General features: G+C 40.3%; 1 protein-coding gene across 2 annotated transcripts in view; it reads right to left on the bottom strand.

Moving 5' to 3' along the window:
* Nucleotides 1-14225, bottom strand: part of LOC147727632 (phospholipid-transporting ATPase ABCA1-like) — a 2839360-nt gene that overhangs the window by 964409 nt on the left and 1860726 nt on the right. The window lies entirely within an intron of this gene.

The raw sequence follows: 14225 nt of genomic DNA, 5'->3' as shown, positions 1-14225 counted from the left end.
TCAATGGAACTTGATGCATTGCTAGATTTACCACATTTTGTAAACCTGGGATTGCGTCAGAATCCTACGTCTCCCCAGGGGAGGTGTAAGGAGGCACAACGAGAAGAAATACTTTCACTTCTCCTTGTTTTTCCCTCTTTCTATTTGTGCTGCATTTTGCAGCACGCATAGAAAGAGGGAAATTCCACAAATTATTGTTTTTTGTGCAGGAGGGCTTCCCTTCCTGCATAAAAAAAATCATCACCTCAGTACAGGCACCCTTTCAAAATGACCCAAGGGTGTCTGCGCTGGCACACGGCTGCTGTTTGTGCGCTGGTGCAGGGGGAAGGGCAGAAATGCGCTGTTTCTTGCAGCTACAGCGCATTCCTGCCATTTTATTTTGACTCACAACAGTGAAGCAGGAAGACTTGCTGCCCTGCCATGCGTCAAAACATTGTAAATCAGGCGCTTTAAGTGGAACTTGAGTGCAGAAAACTTTTTAGAATTTCAAACATGCAGGTACTGCCAAGAGGGAATATTTACAAGCCTATTGTGCCACTGGTGTGTGACTTTTATTTATGCACTGGTGGCGCAATGGGCTTCCCAATATTTGCAAGGCCATGTCAAGTCACCCCACGAGGCTTTTCATGGTCTTGTAAATATATTTTCATTTCTTACATAACTCTGCTTGAAAGGGGTGTTCCATGGGTGTTGATGTGGGTGTTCTCATGCAACATCCATGTACAGCACTTGTAAACCTGGACATGAGTCAGAATACTATGCTCCCCTGGGGATGCATAAGGAGGCGAAATGTGTGCTGTATTCTGTAGTATGGATAGAAAGGAGAACATTTCATTAAGGAATGTGTTTCTGCAGGAGGGTATCCCTTCCTGCACAAAAACAACCATCCCCTCAGCGCAGGCACCCTTGCAAAATGATGCAAATGTGTCTGCGCTGGCGCAAGGAAGAAAGAGAGGAAAGTACTGTAACTTGTAGCTATGGTGCATTCGGGCCTTTTTATTTGGATGCATGTCAGAGTAGCAGGAAGGCTTGCTATGCTGCCATGCTTCAAAGTATATTAAATGTGGCCCATGACTTCCCAACGCCTATTTTAAGTGGTGTAAATCTAATGGTCATGCTAATAATACAATGGGTGGAACAATGGGCCTTTCACATTGTGATCTGTAAAACAGATTTCTCTATCTCTGAACGGTGCAGAGCTGGACTGTCCTACAGTGTTGGTACTCACTGAAAGGGAAACATGGAGTTGGCTTGTCTATAGCATATGTGTTTTGAAAGTAGCAACCTGACTGCTAAAACAAAGACAACAACATGAATGTATCCTGTGTGATCAAGACCGTACTCTGTTCGAAATGTATCACAGAGGATTTATGCCATTAATAAATCTCTTTTTCTGTTGAACAATGTCCTTCATCATTGGCTTGAGTGCGCGCTGTATTGGATTGTATTGGTGATATTGACAGCCGGTCGTCTCGGCCAGCAAGCGCGCCACCTACCACACGCGCCGGTTCCAAGAAGGAGTTTCTTGTGTTTGGATATATATGTGATCAAGACAGTGGTTACACTGTTGAAACGCGTAATGCTGGGCGCTTGCCACGATTGATATATGCTGATAACCCTGCAATAAACGCACTTTATTCAACCTAGCACGCTGGGGTCCATACCTGATTCTTGCTTAGGACCTAGTTACCATAGGAAATTCCGAACATTCTATTGGGAATAACTTTGGCGCCGATTGAGGGATCTGCCTGTAATTTTCCTTAAATTTGCCTCGCTGCTCTCCGCTCCTTCCCTGAAGGTTTCGGGGGATTCGTCAAGCGGGGGCCGAGAAAAAAGGGGGGTCCCAAAACGTGTTTTCCCCATGTTAATTTCCATAGGGACATTCTGACAAGGCTACAGCACGAACGGCTGAACGGAATTACACCAGATTTGCCAAAATGGTAGGGACTGGTATGCAGCAGTGACTTTTGTATGTTTGGTGTAAATCCCTCCAGTAGTTCTGGAGAAAATTGAATTTGACATTTTTCAAATGGCGTTTTCCATGGGACCATTAGACACGGCTACAGCCCGAACGGCTGAACGGAATTAGACCAAACTTGGCAAAATGGTAGAAACAGGTAAGCAGTAGTGCCTTCTCTATATTTGATGAAAATCCCTCCAGTAGTTGTTGAGAAAATTGATTTGAGCAAATTATATATCCATATGCGCTCAACATTCTATTGGGAATAACTTTGGTGCTGATTGAGGAATCTGTGTGTAATTTTCCAGAATTTTGGCCAGCTCCGCTCCTTCCCTGAAAGTTTTGGGGGGATTCGTCAAGCGGGGGCCGAAAGGGGGGTCCCAAAACGTGTTTTCCCCATGTTAATTTCCATAGGGACCATTAGACACGGCTACAGCCCGAACGGCTGAATGGAATTACACCAAACTTGGCAAAAAGTTAGGGCCTGGTATGCAGATGTGCCTTTGCTATGTTTGGTGACAATCCCTGCAGTAGTTCTTGAGAAAATTGAATTTGAAATTTTTCAAATGGCATTTTCTATGGGACCTTTAGACACGGCTACACCCCGAATGGCTGAACGGAATTACACCAAACTTGGCAAAATGGTAGGGACAGGTAAGCAGTAGTGCCTTTTCTATATTTGGTGAAAATACCTCCAGTAGTTGTTGAGAAAATTGAATTTGAGCAAATTATATATCAATATGCGCTCACCATACGTGCACCGTACGCGTACGTGCGCGTACCCTTACATGCGCGAGCGAGTTTCTGATTGGCTGGCAGTCGACTGTCAACATTCCAAACTGTCCAAACCAGGAAGTGTTAGCCACCATCTTGTTTTTCAGGAGAACTGAGGCACAAGAGAGCCCAAAACAAGAGTGGAAAACACGAAAAGGGGGCAGGGTAGAGACCCCCAACCCTCTAGCCCTTCTCAGGGGGTCCCAAAAGGACCCCCAAGGGCAAAAAAAAAAAAAGCGGGGTACGCGTACCGTGCGCATACCCCGCGATTTAAAAAAAAAAAATGTTTGCACTTGGTGGTTCTTCTGCCTGAGTTCTAGAAATGCATGTCTCACTCTGAAGAAGTGGAATCTCGTCAGCAAGTACGGTTCCTCCTGATTCGCCCTGGCCTGTTCCCAAGTTTTTACCACTCCCTCCTTAAATAAGTCGCCTGCCGTCGCAATGCCTAGTTTCCGCATTGCTTCAAGCACCCCCTTGTCGCGCAGAGGGGGTAGCCAGCGAGTCCAGTCGATTGGCATGATGGGAGTGTATAACAGCGCATCACTCTGTTTTTGCAGAAGATTATTCCATGCATGCGTTGTGGCCGCAATTGAGTCAAGGATTCCCGTGCGGCGATGAGCCGGTTCGAATATCATGTGTGGGAGGGACAACGGAAGAGCAAAGAGGGTCTCCATCTTTAAGTGAGGGATGTCTTTGTGGCCATGCACCCATGTGTGGAGGTGTGCCGCTTGTGCCACTCTGTAGTATAATTCCAGGTCTGGTGCTCCCAGTCCCCCCATACTGTACGGTAGTGTGAGAGTTGACCATTTCGCACGAGGTTGTTTCCCCGCCCAGGCCAGCCAAGTTAACTCCTGCTGAAGTCTTTGAAAAAATATTTTTGGGAGCACCATCGGGATGGCAGTGAATAAGAAGAGGAATCTGGGGATGGCTATACGCCCAATGAGGGAGAATGGAAGCTTGCTCCACGCTGTCACATTGTCCACTAGTTTACTAAATGCCTTGCCGTAGTTTTCTCTGAAAAGGATCTCGGGGTCCGTATGTAGGTGAATCCCGAGATATCTAAATGCGTCAGTGGTCCAGGTGAGCGGGTATTCCATAGATGGTGGTTGTGTCACCGGGGTCAGAGGGAAAGCTAGGGACTTTGACCAATTCACTTGGAGGTCTGACAGTGCACCGAAGCGCACCACCTCCCTTAGCACGGATGCCAGATTATTATCCGGGTCTCTCACATAAAGCAGAGTGTCATCCGCGTACATTGAGACCACTATCTTGTAATTGGGGAAGCAGATGCCTTCGTTGCTGTGATATTCCCTGAGGGTGCAAGCTAGCGGCTCCGCCACGAAGGCGTAAAACAGGGGAGAAAGCGGACACCCCTGGACCGCTTTTGGCCACCATAAGTGTGGCAGGGTATGCTCAGACGTGAGTCCCTTGCTCACTTTGCCACTGGATTCAAGCAAGCCAGGCTGAAGACAGCTGGAATGCCAGAAACCGGTCCACGGAAACTTGTTTCCGGTCCAGGGAAGACATGGCTTGGCAGTTCGGGCTGGACTGTTCCCATGAGGCACAGGGTCAGACTAATTTGCATATAGCCATGTCTGAAGTGGGGTGGCAGAGTGGGCTAAAGAACGGTGATGGATTAAACCCAGATCTTTTGACTGGGTGTGAGTGTTTGATTGATTCAGATGCTCCGCCCCCTTTTGTACCACTACCCACACAAGTGAGGTACCATTTTTATTGGAAGACTTCGGGAAATACGGGGTGGGTGGAATTTTGTGGATCCACACAGATTCCAGATCTTTCCATCCAGTGCTTAATTTGTAAAATATGAAGTCTAGGTGCTCAAATGTTTTCCGGAGGCCACACCCACTTCCTCCCTGGCTCCACCCACTATCTCTACAGGCTCCACCAAAAAACGATATTGGCTCTGCCCACATCCTCAACTGGCACTGCTGAAAGTCAGATGTAATACTCGATCTGAATTTAAGCAAGGGAGCCGTCCAGCAAGTAAGGATTTGATAGAAGGTTCCCCTGCCCTCTGAACATTTTGAAAAAGATTAAATCAAAAGTGCATTTAAAGCACAATTTGGGAATAAACGAGCTAAAACAACTATTGCATTGGAAAGAGGCACTAGAAACGTTCTAGTGCTCTATGTGCTGATTTGGGGAAAAAACAATACTGGGGTATTCCATTTTTAACAGAGACTAATTGTATCTTGAGTTTGAAGATACAACTATTACAATTCTTAAGCGACAAAATAAATCAAAATGTTCTGAAAACACTCTAAGGAGAAAAATTGAAAAAAATCATGCAATACACTCCAGTGGTCGAAGTTGGTTTGGCTCATATATAGTAGAGTATTCCGTTAAAGTGATTCATTTGTGAGAAACAATTAAATAAAGATGATTACCAATTGGGCTTGTTATTATAACTTACTCCCTTGGAGCAATATATGTGCATTTATTTGAAATTCAGAATAGTAAAAACACATGGACCTTAACTGGTGTTTCCAAATGTGGTTCTGTATCAAACAGGCAACCATCCCTACACTTTGGTCTACCAGTTATCTTTCACCGCAACAAAATCAAGACACCATATTTGTGAGTGTATTGGTTGGCTAAAGGTAGCCATTTTGTAATAATAGTGATGCTGGCACTCCATCATTTCCATGTCAAAATATAATCTGACTTTTAATAGATTCCTTTCATTCTTCTGGCAGGAGGGAAGCAAGTTAGCAGCAGCCAGTTGCTGTTAAATAAATAAATGCTTGCTGCACTGGTGCTCTGCCTTCCTGAAAGCCTACATTACCATGTGCAGTAAAGATAGCACCTTTCGTTTAAATTTAGCAGGCGTTTACAAGAGTAAAAGGTCTGGTGTTTACTGGGACTGAGTGTGTGGGAAATGTTGGTGCTCGTTCAGTAACTAAGCAAGCACCAACATACTAGCATAGGCAATAATTTTCTCCTCTGATAAATTCCGACCACCTTGCGGTCAGATTTTGTTGGATGACTGAATTATCACATCTAACACCGGACGGAGAAGCCCAGTGTGCCACAGGGGAAAATGCGCAAGGCAGAGAAATGCTGTGAAATTAAAATAGTGATGCCAAATGGAAAAGAATTGGACCAAGCGCTAAGAGACCTGTCGGTGTACACGCGCTATACAAGAGCAAATTAACATAACATAACATAACATAACAGAAGCCAGGCGGCCCCTTATAAAAGGCAGGAATACTCCCTACTACTGTAGAATGCTCCTCTGGATTGAGGCCGTAAGAGACCAAAATAACCTGTTAAGCTCTCTGTTCTTCTTGTCCTTTCTCTTCGCAGGTACATATGGGCATATGGGATGAATGAAACTCAAGCTTTCATTCATAACTGCCTCACTCCATTTCCTCAACTCCTGAGCTGCTGAGCACAGGGTCAGAGTCTTCCGCTCTCTCGCCTTTCTGTTCCCAGGATGTCATGCACAACCTGTTTTCACAGTCTCTCATCACTTCCTGAGATCATTTGGGGACTTTACCGTCTAGCACTGGATTACTCCTGGTAAGTGAGAGGGATGTCTGTGCCTGTCCAGGTATGTCAGAACCAGTCTGATCATCTCAGGATTGCTAAGGCATCTCAAATTCCATGTCATGCATCTCAGTGACTGAGAGGGCTCCTAATACCAGCCATGAGCTGAGATCATATATATCAGTTGCTGTCTGTGTATGTAAACCATCATATAGCTGCTCCCAGCCAATCTTATGTCAAGACTGGAGGCGAGGATTATGCTCATCTTTCTCCCTTTATTTTGACTACAGCAGCTTCAACCGAATGTCTGACATAATATCGACAGACAGAATATCTACATACAAAAATATCAACACAAAAATATCGAAATCAAAAATATCGGAGTCATATCTTCATAAAGGTAAGTACAAAAATATCGAAAAAATAATATCGTAGTACAAAAATATCGAAATTAAAAATATTGTTTTTTTAAATGTAATAATAATAATGTAAACTTAAAATACTACAATCTTGGTCTAAAATGTGGCTTATTATTAGAAAAAGACTGGGGTTGTCCTACTATTCAAACTACGCCCCAATTTGGGAATCTCCTGGGCTTCCACCATGTATGAAGGATAGTTTATCAGTCACACTAGAGCATGCAGGGATTATAAGATGGGGTCAACTAGTGAAGGAAGGATCACTATTTACATGGGAAGAGTTAAACGAACACATTGGTCCCGGAATGTCCAGATTTAAGTATATTCAGCTGGACAGTTGGATAAGAGCCCAGGGTAGAAAAGATAAACACCTTGGGAAAGTTAGCCGCTTGGAACAACAACTAGTGGAAAAACCAGTGGCTAGAAAGGAGGTAGCTTTGTGGTATTGGCAGATTCTTGAAGAAATAGATGGAGACTTTACTCTCCCAGACCAACTGTGGGGGTCAGTAACTGGCCTTCGCTGTGAAGAGATATGGCTAAGTTCTTTCGCCCTTTTACACAAGATTGTAAAACCTTCATGGTTAAGAAGAAACCATCTTTTCTCAGTACACCGCGCATATATCACGCCACTTAAACTTTCCAAATTTCTCCCTGATAAAAAATGTAACAAATGTAATCTCACGGGCGCATCTGATGTCCACATGTTCATGGAATGCCCTGCTTTAAGTCGGTTTTGGGAAGAAGTGAAGGCTACGTTAAACTCCATTATGAACACATCAATTTCAATAACATTACCACTCATTATTTTTGGGCTGGAAGATAACATTACTGGTAAGGCAAGATCATTTCTTTTTTATGCCATTTTGCTTGCAAGAAGGCAAATTTGCATGCACTGGACAGAGGTAACAGCCCCCTCACATTCGGCATGGCTCACATCATTATACAAGACATCTAAAGCAGACCTCAACAGAACATGTAGCAAACGAAATCTGGCTTTTTGGGATGTGTTGTCCCAGTGGAAATAGAATCCGGGTTTTTTTTTTTTTTTTGTTTTTTTTTTCCCCGGGTCCTATGATTATGCCGATAATACTCCTTGGACCGGGTCTAGCCTCGATACGATAATGGTCCAACAGGTTGAAAAATACCTAGATGGAGTCAGCTCAAATCCCTCACGGTTTTGGCTATTATCTCCCACCCATAGAATATCTCGAGTTCTGGTAAAGGAAGGTCGCAACGGAAAACCACTACGGAGTGGACCCTTATGGGAAGGACTCGCTAGGTGGTTGGTATCGGTCACATTGAGGACATGGCAAATGAGGACAAAAAAAAATTAAAAAAAATAATAATAAAAAAAAAATAATAATAATAATAATGTAAAAATAATTTTAAAATACATATAATTTTACAAATATTAAATTAAAATATTAAAACATAATAAAAAAAATAAAACTAATACATATACATTTAAAATAAATTAAAAACTTAATAATTTAATGTAATTTTATTTTTTTTAATTTCCTTTAATTGATTTAATTTAAATTTATTTTATTTTTACCCTGTACGACTGTACCCCAAAAACCCCAAACTGACCCTGAACCCTAAAAATACCCCTTTACCCAAAAACCCAAAACTGACCCTGAACCCTAAAAATACCCCTTTACCCAAAAACTGAAAACTGACCCTGAACCCAAAAAATACCCCTTTACCCAAAAACTGAAAACTGACCCTGAACCCTAAAAATACCCCTTTACCCAAAAACTGAAAACTGACCCTGAACCCAAAAAATACCCCTTTACCCAAAAACTGAAAACTGACCCTGAACCCTAAAAATACCCCTTTACCCAAAAACTGAAAACTGACCCTGAACCCTAAAAATACCCCTTTACCCAAAAACTGAAAACTGACCCTGAACCCTAAAAATACTCCTTTACCCAAAATTAATTAATCTTATTTAATTACCAATTAATTATTAATTAACAATAACAATAAAGTAAATATATTAGCACATTAGCTGTAATTAATTAAATTTAATAATTAATATTATTTTTTCCCAATTAATTAATTAACAATAACAAAAAATTATATATATAAAAAATTACTCTAATTAATATAATTAACTAATTAATATTAATCAATTACCAATTAATTATTAATTTAAAATATGTACAAAATTATATTAATTAATTAACTAATTAATATTAATTAGTTACCAATTAATTATTAATTAAAAATATTTACAAACATATATTAATTAATTAATTATTATTAAATTACTTCCCACCCTATTCCCCTATAAACCCACAACCCGCTCTGATACTAAAACGCAAAATGTAAACAAATTTACAAATTTTCAAACATACATTACAAAACATGTTTAACAAACATATAAACAACATAATAAAATACATAACACTAAAAAAAAATTCGATATTAGTAAAATTCGATATTAGTAACATACATACCTTAAAAAAACGATATTCTGTCTGTCGATATTTTGGACATCAATATTCTGTACTGTCGAAATTAAAACATCGATAATATTGTATATCGATATTTTAATTTCGATATTTTGTCTGTCTACCGCTTCAACCTTTACCAGAAAAGTATCTTCACCAAAAACCACCAGAATTGAAGTCAAACACAGTTTCAATTGCCCAAAATATTTAATGTGCCATAATAGTCCTTGGCTTTCATCTATGCTCCACTTTCTTTCCCCAGCAGAGCACACATGAGACATGAGAGTCTCTTAGTTAACTTATCCTGTAGACGTACTGTTCATATTTGTGCTTATTTGTCTATCACTGCTTTATGGTAATGTTGTGCCTACAGGCTGGTCTGTATTTTGGATTTTTCAGTGACGGAACGCACTTCAGCGGTCTGATCGAGTCAAGTGTATACTTTTAAGGCATCGGGACAGCATGAGGGCGAAATGATATACACCCAGTAGGGCGCACCTGGGCCATAAACAACATTGGCAGTGCAAGAAGCGTGTCTTGCTGCTGCGGGCACCCTAACTTGTGTGCCTTTATTACTTGTGCATGGCATCCTATAAAATCAAACACAACAGACGCACCACAACCCACACACATATACATATACAAACATGCACATCTCATAGAATGTTGTATTAAGGACTCCAGAGTCATCGTGAGCTGCAGAACTTTACACAACTGAGCTTCAAGCATGTATTAACTCCTTCGACGCTGATGACGAGCTGGGCTCGTCATGGCGTAGCCTCCTCGCACGCTGATGACGAGCCCAGCTCGTCACGTAAAGTGCGTTTTTAAAAAACTCAGCGTGCGAGCAGGAATTCCGCTAGCGCGCATGGTGTTAAAGCCTCAAAGGTACAGGCCTGCCACTGTAAATCACCAATTATGGAATGCTGCCATTTCCACACTCACCCGAGGCATGAAACCAGTAAACCCACGATAAGGAGAGTATGCTTGTTCCTCCGGCAATTTACACACATGGAATTAGTGTGTGTCATGACAAAAGTCAGAAACCCAGGATCACAGGAACACAGGTTGGGCGTGCAGGGCACATGGAAAGTCATGCAAATGACATTTTTGTCCTAACAATGCCATTTTTTAAACGTAATTAGTGTATTTGATTCATATATCTTTTTTCACTGGGTGGATTTTATGTGCTTTAAAAGTCGTAAATCATAAACAGTAGCAAAATACTGCTAAATGAACACATATTTGCCCTGTGCAAAGCAGTTTAAAATCCTCCATTTTCCCAAAAAGATCCATAAACATACGAAGGTCAGAGGCACACAGTCTGCTTAAGCTGCACAGCAGCTGACCCTGTCTTTTCTAGAACTCCAAACTAAAACAGTGCTACAGATAACAGTTGTGTTTTCCCCCCTGAGTTTTAGGAAGTGAAATGAGCAGGAAAAGAATGTAATCACTGCATCTTCTCGGGAGAGCATGCTTCTCTAGCCTCTTCTTGCCTGATGGCATTAGCATTTTCTAGCAAATGTGACACATTGGAAAGGAAGCCCGTGAAAAGGTGCTCCCTCCCCGTTTGCAAAGCTCAACCTCTCCTGTGTGAACTTTGGTCTTGTCATCTGTATGTTCATTTTTTTTCTGTTTCTAAGAGCCCCCACCCAATTCATCCATGTCTTATTGTGTCATTCACATTTAGGCCTACTCAGTGCTCCCGATCTGCGCGCTGGTTACTCCAGGTCTCAGGGCCAAAGAAATTCCATTGCAGCCTTGGAGCACCGGCCCTGCCTGCTTTTTCCCATCTAGCGGCCACACAGTTATTGTTCTCGGAGCTGTCAAACATTGCTGAAAGCAGGGCTTATCAGCCGACGCTGAAGTAATGTATTATGCCAGGCTGCCCCGGGCCCGGGCCCGGGCCGGGGCCGGGGCCTGAGCATTGCACACGGTGCCCTGCCCAACGCCAGTGGCATGATTGCTCGGGCCTGGGGCGACAGGTCTCTGACTCGATTCAGGTGACACCACGCGCAAGGCTTTAAGTGGGATGAAAAAACTGGGGGGGTCTCTCAAAGGGGCGTGGCCAGTGTAATTAGGGGCGTGGCTTTAAATCACTTACGCAAAAAATCTGTGCTTAGCATAGTGTGCCGCCTGACTTGTATTTTGCTGTTTCCGTCATTGCATCCAGATATTTGATACAAGTAACATCATACCTACAATAAGTAAGTAATGTTGGCTGTGTCAATGGTTATTACTTGTTGAAGATAAATAAGCTGCAACTATAACTCGTATATAATATTGACAAAGCTTCCAATTAAATCCTTGGTGACCCTACCACAATGTTGCTGCTCCTGAGTTTCAGAAAGAGAAGGGAAATCCAGAAAGAAAATGACTTAAAGGACTTCCCTTCCCCCACAACGCTCCCCTGGCATGACGTCATGCTGTAACTTCTCTACTACTGAGAAGTGAGCAGTGTGGGCAGCGCACATTCTTGTGCCTGGTGCTGTCTCGAAACGTGGCTCTATCAGGTTTTGTTTTGAGCCATGGCACTTTTTTCCGGACTGCAGTGACAGCAAACAGCGGTCATTGCAGTCCTGGAAAAAAAACGGGCTGCCTGTATCAGGGCTCAAAACAGAGCCCGATAGAGACCCGTTTCGAGGCCCCCTGAAAAAAACTGCCGGTGCTCAGACCCCTTGAGACCCGGCCCACTTAAAGCCCTGACCACGCGCTAGAAAAAGCAGTGTGAGCAAGAGCATCGGATTTTTTATTACATAGATATTATAATTTACTGTGGTCGTCGGTCAGTTACTGCTGCACTGGTGGCACAGCACTTTCTTTATTAAGAGGCCAGTTGCGTAGCTGAATAAAAGGGCCCAGCTACACGTTGTGCTGACTGCTGCTGCTACTCTTCCACTGCAGCGCGTGTGTGCGGGCCGTGGTCCATCATACGTTAAAGGGTAAATGTTACACACATCATACTCAGCCTGCCGTAGCCCCCTACCACCATATAACCGAATGCAGCCCAATTTAGTGGCCTGCCCACCAGCAACACTGCAATTGAAAGCAAATATTAAATGGATGTATTTATCGGGCTCGCTGCGCGCTGCTCTCTCAGCAGCTGCACTGCATTTCGTCATTAAAACTCTTCTTCACCGAAGGACTGGAGACTTTAATTTAATTATATTTTTAAAGAACTTCAATGAGCCATTTATATTAATATGTATATTTTATAAATTTTAAACCCAAAATAATCTGTAAAATAAATTAATAAATGTATAAAAAATTTGGAAATTATAACTTAATGTCTGAAAATATATAGTCTAAAAACATGTTTTAAATAACTCTTCTTTAATTTTGGACATTGGCTTTATTTATAATTTTTATTAATATTTTTAAATATATGTATTTGTAAAAAATTAATATTTAAAATTATACATATTTTTTTAAAAATATTAGTTATAGATACATTTCATGATAATATAAATGTATTGATCTTCAAAACATTTGTAATAATATTATACAATACTATAAAAAATACTTCAGTATAAATTCTGATGCTAGATTTTTTAAAAAAAAGAAAAAATACAATAGTATAAAATTATCTACACATAGTAAAATTAATTAAATTCCCTATATATTTTAAAAATTAGCACATTTATTTTTGATAATCTTTAGTATCATTAAAATGTAATAATTTTTTTAAAAACACATTTTTTAATAATAATACTTCAAATAATACTCTAGTATAATTATTTTTTTAATAAAATCTAATAATACTCTTTTACTTTTATTTCACCATATATTAAAGTTTATTACATCCCAATAAATTTAATAAAAATTGTCACTTTTAAAAAAAAAATTCCTTTACATTGTTTATAAATGTTCAAATTTTTTATAATTAATTTATATCATATAAATTATAATACATTCAAAAATACTCTAGTAATAACATTGAAACAAAATAGAATGAAGTAAAAATAATTAACAAAAAAATCTCAAGGATATATTTTATATATATATATATATTATTATTTATTAACATCATTTTAATAAAACTACTAAATAAACATATTGAACTAAAACATTTTTTCAAATAATTATCAAGTATTTATTTAATACTTCAAAAAATACTGTAGTAATAATATAATACATTGAAAATGTATTCTGATTTAATATTTATTATTTAAATTAATAAAAATACTCTACTAATAATAAATAATCCAATAATAATTAATGAAAATAGAATGTAATAAAAATTATTTACAAATAATACTCAAGATTTTATTTTCCAAAAAAATGCGTTGTAAAGGTACATGCGTTGTAAAGGTACATGCGTTGTAATAGTATGCGTTGTAAATGTATGCGTTGTAAAAGTCTTTGCGTTGTAAAAGATGCGTGGTAATGGTATTGCGTGGTAAAAGATGCGTTGTAACAGTTGTATACCGTCTCATACTGTAGCAGAGTTTTGAACAAAACTATCTGCATGCAGTAAACCGGCAATTATATTAAAATATTACTTTGACATGACACATGATGTGCAGACTGCAGGCATGTAAGTTGGCAGTGTAGACCCAGCAAGCACCGACACAAATTAGGCACTGTTTACGTCACTGAAATGAGAGGAAAATATGTTTGTTTTACAAAGTTTGAATTTTGCAAGGGATTCTGGGTAACAGAACCTGGAAAGAACCACACAAGTCACATCATCAGGGATTTCCTTGGGTGTCTAGTTTTTGAAAATGTATAGGTTTGCTAGGTTTCCCTAGGTGCCGGCAGAGCTAGGGTTCAAAATCCACAGTTAGGCACTTTGAAAAAAAGGGTCAGTTTTCACTGTAAAAATGTATTGTGTCCATGTTGGATTTTGGGCTGTTTGCTGTCGCGGGCACTAGGCCTACCCACACAAGTGAGGTACCATTTTTTGGGAAGACTGTGGGGAATGCAGGGTTGGTAGAATTTCGTGGATCCATGCAAATTCCTGAACTTTCCATTACAGAAAATTGAGGAAAATGTGTTTTATATTTTTTACAAAGTTTGAGGTTTGCAAGGGATTCTGGGTAACAGAACCTGGTGAGAGCCCCTAACGTCACCCCATCCTGAATTCCCCTGGTGTCTAGTTTTTAA

Source organism: Lissotriton vulgaris, chromosome 3_1, assembly GCF_964263255.1.
Source record: "Lissotriton vulgaris chromosome 3_1, aLisVul1.2, whole genome shotgun sequence".
Lineage (NCBI taxonomy): Eukaryota > Metazoa > Chordata > Amphibia > Caudata > Salamandridae > Lissotriton > Lissotriton vulgaris.
The sequence above is the reverse complement of the archived record's forward strand: the minus strand, read 5'-3'. Positions and strand labels throughout refer to the sequence as shown.